The following is a 6,028-nucleotide window of genomic DNA, read 5'->3' on the forward strand; positions in this document are numbered from 1 at the left end:
TTTTTTTTTTTTGGAGAAGAGTCTCACTCTGTCATCCTGGCTGGAGTGCAGATGTGCCATCATAGCTCACTGAAGCCTTGAACTCCTGGGCTCAAACAATCCTCTTGCCTCAGCATCCTGAGTAGCTAGGATTACACATGTGCCAACATACCTGGCTAATTTTTATATTTTTAGTAGAGATGGGGTTTTGCCATGTTGCCCAGGCTGGTCTTGAACTCCTGACCTCAAGTGATTTGCCCACCTAGGCCTCCCAATGTGCTGGGATTACAGGCATGAGCCACCACACCTGGCCTCAAAATTTTTTTTAGAGAAAGGGTCTCGCTATGTTGCCTAGGCTGGTCATTAACTCCTGGCCTCAAGCGATTCTCCTGTCTTAGTTTGGGATTACAGGTGCAAACCATGGTGCCCGGCTATACGCATCTTTTTTTTTTTTTTTTTGAAAGAATGCACATAATTCTTAATAGTGAAATGACAATCTGTTGCATATTTGAATTTTGAAAAAAATTATAAATGCACAGAAGTTTGCAAAAAATAGTACAGAAGGTTTTGTATACCCTTCACTTATTCTCCAGTAGGAACCTCTTGCGTGCCTATAGTGTAATATCAAAGCCAGGAAAGTGTCTTTGGCATAGTTCACAGGCTTCATTCCGTATTATACACACTCATTTATATATGCCGGTTCTTCGGTAAGTGTGTTTTCACTTTATAAGAAACTGCCAGACAGTTTTCCTTGCAATTTCATGACTTGATAAAATAAAAGTTTCCTGTAAACAACACCACAATCAAGACACAGAACTGTTCCATCGCCACAAGGATCCCTTGTGCAAGACCTTTAAAGAAACAGACTCCACCTCCCTAACCCTTTGCAACCATCAATCTAGTCTCCATCTCTGTCATTTTGTCATTTCAAGACTGTTGCATAAATTGAATCACACAGCATGCAACATTTTCAGATTGGCTTTTTTTTTTTTTTTGGCTCATGATAATTCTTTTAAGATCCATCCAAGTTGTGTGTGTCAGTAGCCTTTTTTGAGAAATTCATTTTTTTAACTGCTGAGAATTGTATTTCAAAGGGTAAATGTATCACCATTTAACCATTTTCACCCACTTTAAGGCTATTATGAAAAAAGCTGCGATGACTGTTCATATACAGGTTTTTGTGTGAACACGAGGTTTCATTTCTCTGGGATAAAAGCCCAAGAGTGCAATTATTGGGTCATATGATAGGTACATGTTTAGTTTTATAAGAAACTGTCGAACTGTTTCCCAGAATGGCACTGGAGTGTAATTTATTTATTCTTCTATTGATAGATGTTCACATAGTTTTCAACTTTTCTTTATTAACAATACTACTATAAATATTCTTGTATGTATATAATCCTGGCTTGCCCTATTCTTTCCATAGGATAAATTCATAAGAATGAGTTTCCTGGCTCAAAGGATATTCAGAACATAAAGTTTGAATATGTTGCTAAGCCGCCCCCTTGCAGATGATGCTCAGATCTTAGACGGAGAGTGCAGGAATGTGCCTGTCCCTACAGACTCACTGGGTGCTATCATATTTCAGATTTTTGCAGATCCAGCGGTGGAAAAATGAAAACTCATATTCTTAACTACTTTCCTCTGCCGCTACCATCAAACAGGTGTTTTGAGTTTTGTGGCTCTCCCTCTTTGAAGCCTTGCAAATTTTCGTTGACTTTCTTTCTTCTAAGAGGAGGATCATCAGTTCTCTTGCTCTCCCTCCCCTATTTCCTCTTCTTCATCCTCTGAATATGTTTTTTAGTTGGATTTCTAAAGTCTTGTCTATAGAGGTATACATACAATAAAATTCACCCTTTTGGAGAGCAGTTTGGTGCATTTTGACAGATGTGTACCATCATGTATACATGTATATCATAATCAAAATATAGAACATTGTTGTCCCCTGAAAAGTTGTCTCAGGCCCTTTTGTAGTTAATATCTTTTACCTACTCCCTGGCAACTACTGATTTGTTCTCTGATCCAATAGTTTTGACTTTTCTAGGTTCCACTTCCATGTTACATTCCCTCCAGGAGTGAATGAGACTTCCAGCTGTTCTATATCCTCACAATACTTTGTATTACCAGTCATTTTAATCCTAGTCATTCTAGAAGGTATGTAGTGATATCTCATTGTGGTTTTTATATGCATTTCTCTAATGACTAATGATATTGAGCATTTTTCATGTGCTTATTTGCATCTATAGGTTTTTTTTTTAATTATTTTTTTAACATGTAGTTTCAGCTCTGTCACCCAGGCTGGAATGCAGTGGCATAATCTCAGCTCACTGCAGCCTCCTTCTCCTGGGTTGAAGCAATTCTCCTGCCTTAGACTCCCGAGTAGCTAGGATTACAGGCACCTGCTACCACACCTGGCTAATTGTTATATTTTTAATAGAGATGGGGTTTCACCATGTTGGCCAGGCTGGTTTTGAAGTCCTGACCTCAGGTGACACACCTGCCTTGGCCTCCCAAAGTGCTGGGATTACAGGCATGAGCCACCATGCCCGACCCATCTATACGTCTTCATTGGTATAGTGATTGTTCAGATCTTTTCCTATCTTTATTGGGTAGTTTGTCCTATTATTAGTTGTGTAAGGGTTCTTTATATAGTCCAGATACAATTTTTTAAAAACATCAGATATGTGTTTGTAAATGTTTTCTTCCAGTCTGTGGCTTATCTTCTTATTTTCCTAACCATGACCTTCAAAAAGCAGAAGTTTTAATTTTGATGAAATTCAGTTTATCAGTTTTTTGTTGTTGTCATTGCCATGGATCATGTTTTTGGTGTTGTTTCTAAGAAATCTTTGCATAACCTAAGTTAGAAGGATTTTCTTTTTTGTTTTTTTCAAGGAGTTTTACAGACATATCTTGGAGATATTGTGGGTTTGGTTTTAGACCACTACAGTAAAGCAAATATGGTAATAAAGTGAGTCACACAAACTGTTTGACTTCCCAGTGCATATAAAAGTTATGCTTACGGCGGGCGCGGTGACTCATGCCTGTAATCCCAGCACTTTGGGAGGCCGAGGCGGGCGGATCACGAGGTCAGGAGAGCGAGACCATCCTGGCCAACATGGTGAAACCTGTCTCTCCAAAAAATACAAAAATTAGCTGAGCATGGCGGTGTGTGCCTGTAACCCCATCTACTCGGGAGGCTGAGGCAGAAGAATCGCTTGAACCCGGGAGGCGGAGGCAGAGGTTGCAGTGAGCTGAGATTGCGCCACTGCATTCCAGCCTGGGCGACAGAGCGAGACTCTGTCTCACACACGAAAAAAGTTATGTTTACATTATACTGTAGTCTATTTAGTGTGCAAAAGCATTATGTCTAAAAATGTACATACCTTAATTAAAGGACACTTTATTGCTAAAAAATACTAACAATCTATCTGAGCCTTCAACGAATCACACACTTTTTGCTGGTGGAAGGTCTTGCCTTGATGCTGATGGCTGCTGACTGATCAAGGTGGTGGTTGTTGAAGGTTGGGGTAGCTGGCTATTTCTTAAGACAGCAGTGAAGTTTGCCACATCAATTGACTCTTTCTTTCATAAGATGTTTCTCTGTAGCATGTGATGCTGTTTGATAGCATTTTACTCACAGTAGAGCTTCATTCAAAATTGGAGTCAGTCCTCTCAAACCCTGCAGGGGCTTTATCCACTACTTTTATTTAATATTCTGAATCTTTTGTGGTCATTTCCACAGTGTTCACCATATCTTCACCAGGAGTAGATTCCATTTCAAAAAACCACTCTTTGTTCATCTGTGAGAAACGACTCTTCATCCATTCAAGTTTGATCATGAGACCGCAGCAATTCAGTCACATCTTCAGGATCCACTTCTAATTCTAGTTCTCTTTCTATTCTCATCACATCTGTAGTTACTTTCCCCACTGAAGTTTTGAACCCCTCAAAGTCATCCATGAAGCATGGAATCAACCTCTTCCAAACTCCTGTTAATGTCGATATTTTGACTTCTTCCCATGAATCACACATGTTCTTGCAGCATCTAGAAGGGTGAATCCTTTCCAGAAGATTTTCAATTTACTTTGCCCTGATCCATCAGAGAACTCACTATTTATGACAGCTATAGCCTTAGGAAATTTGTTTCCTAAATAATAAGACTTGACGGTCAAAACGACTCCTTGATCCGTGGACTGCAGAATGGATGTTGTGTTAGCAGCACAAGAACAACATTAATCTCCTTGTACATCTCTGTCAGAGCTCTTGGGTGACTAGGTACATTGTCAATGAGCAGCAATATTTTGAAATAAATTTTTTTTTTTTGAACAGTAGGTCTTAACAGTGGGTTTAAAATATTCAGAAAACCATACTATAAATAGATTGCTGTCATCCAGGCTTTGTTATTCCATTCGTAGAACACCGGCAGAATAGATTTAGCATAATTCTTAGGAGACCTAGGATTTTCAGGATGTTAAATGAGTATTGGCTTCCATTCGAAGTCACCAGCTGCATTACCCGCTAACAAGTGAATTAGCCTGTCCTCTGAAGCTTTGAAGCCAGGCATTGATTTCTTCTCTCTGGCTATGAAACTCTTAGATGGCATCTGCTTCCAATATGAGGCTATTTCATCCACACTGAAATTCTGTTGTTTAATGTAGCCAGCCTCATGCATGATGTTAGCTAGTTCTTGTGGATAACTTGCTACTCCATCAGCACTTGCTGTTTCACTTTGTACTGCTATGTCATGGAGATGGCTTTTTTCCTTCAACCTCATGAACCAACCTCTGCTAGCTTCCATCTTTTTTTCAGCTTCCTTGCCCACCTTGGCCTTCATAGAATTGAGGCTTTGGCTTAATTAAGGGAGTGTTAGCGGGGGGCGGGGGGGCTGGTTTGATCTTCTATCCAGATCACTGAAACGTTCTCCATATCAGCAATAAGGTTGTTTCGCTTCATGTGTTCACTGGAGTAGCACTTTAAATTTTCTTTAAGAGCTTTTCCTTTTCATTCATAACTTGGTGAACTGTTCGGTGCAAGACGCCTAGCTTTTGGCTTATCTGGGTTTTGACATGTCTTCCTCACTGAGCTTAACATTTCTAGCTTTTGATTTAAAGTGAGAGATGTGCGACTCTTTCTTTTACTTGAACACTTAGAGGCCATTGTAGAGTTATTCATTGTTCTAATTTCGATATTGTTGTGTCCTAGGAAATAGGGAGGCCCAAGAAGAGGGAGAGAGACAGGGGAACAGCTGGTTGGTAGAGCAGTCAAAATGTATACATTTATTGGTTAAGTTTGCCATCTTATATGGGCGCAGTTTGTGGTACTCCAAAACAATTACAGTAGTGACATCAAAGATCTCTATTCACAGATCACCACAGGGTGATCTGAATTACCTTTGCATCTTTTTTTTCATGATGAAAAAGTTTGAAATATTATGAGAATTACCAAAATAGGACACAGCCATTGAGTGAACACGTACTATTGGAAAAATGGTGCAGATAGACTTCCTTGATAGACAGTCTTCAATTTGTAAAAAAACCCACAAGATCTGCAAAATACAGCAAAGCCAGGTACGCCTGTACAGTTTTAGTCTTGTTATTTGCGTCTGTGATCCATTCTGAGTTAAATTTTGTATGTGCTTCAAGATATGGATTCAAGATGGTTTTTTTTTTTTTGCGTGAGATATCCAATTGTTCCATCATTAATTGTTGAATCAATTATCCTTTACTGAATTACCTTTGCATCTTTGTCAAAAATTAATCGACAAAAAATCAATATATGAACAAATTTTTGGACTCTCTATTCTGTTCTATTTATCTCTATATCTGTGCTTATGCCAGTAACACACTGTCTTGATTATTGTAGCTTTATAGTAAGCCTTGAAATCAAGTAGTGTGACTCCTCCAGCTTCATTCTTCTTTATCAAAATTGTTTTGTCTATTCAAGATCCTTTGTTCTTACATATACATTTTATATATTTTATTTTATTTTATTTTATTTTTATTTATTTTTTTTTTTGAGAAGGAGTCTCGCTCTGTAGCCCGGGCCGGAG

The 6,028-nt window shown here is 38.8% G+C and overlaps 1 protein-coding gene across 5 annotated transcripts in view; it reads left to right on the forward strand.

Annotated features, from left to right (window-relative positions):
- The window catches only part of ADGRG5 (adhesion G protein-coupled receptor G5), a 35,069-nt gene that overhangs the window by 5,813 nt on the left and 23,228 nt on the right, over positions 1–6,028 (forward strand). The window contains exon 3 of one of the 5 annotated variants that reach the window (XM_017878863.1): positions 2,024–2,133. The exons of the other annotated variants lie outside the window; for them this stretch is intronic. The gene's annotated coding sequence lies outside the window, so the exon portion shown is untranslated. The remainder of the gene's footprint in view (positions 1–2,023; positions 2,134–6,028) is intronic. 5 annotated transcript variants of the gene reach the window in all.

This window comes from Rhinopithecus bieti, unplaced genomic scaffold (assembly GCF_001698545.2).
Source record: "Rhinopithecus bieti isolate Rb0 unplaced genomic scaffold, ASM169854v2 scaffold_11161, whole genome shotgun sequence".
Lineage (NCBI taxonomy): Eukaryota > Metazoa > Chordata > Mammalia > Primates > Cercopithecidae > Rhinopithecus > Rhinopithecus bieti.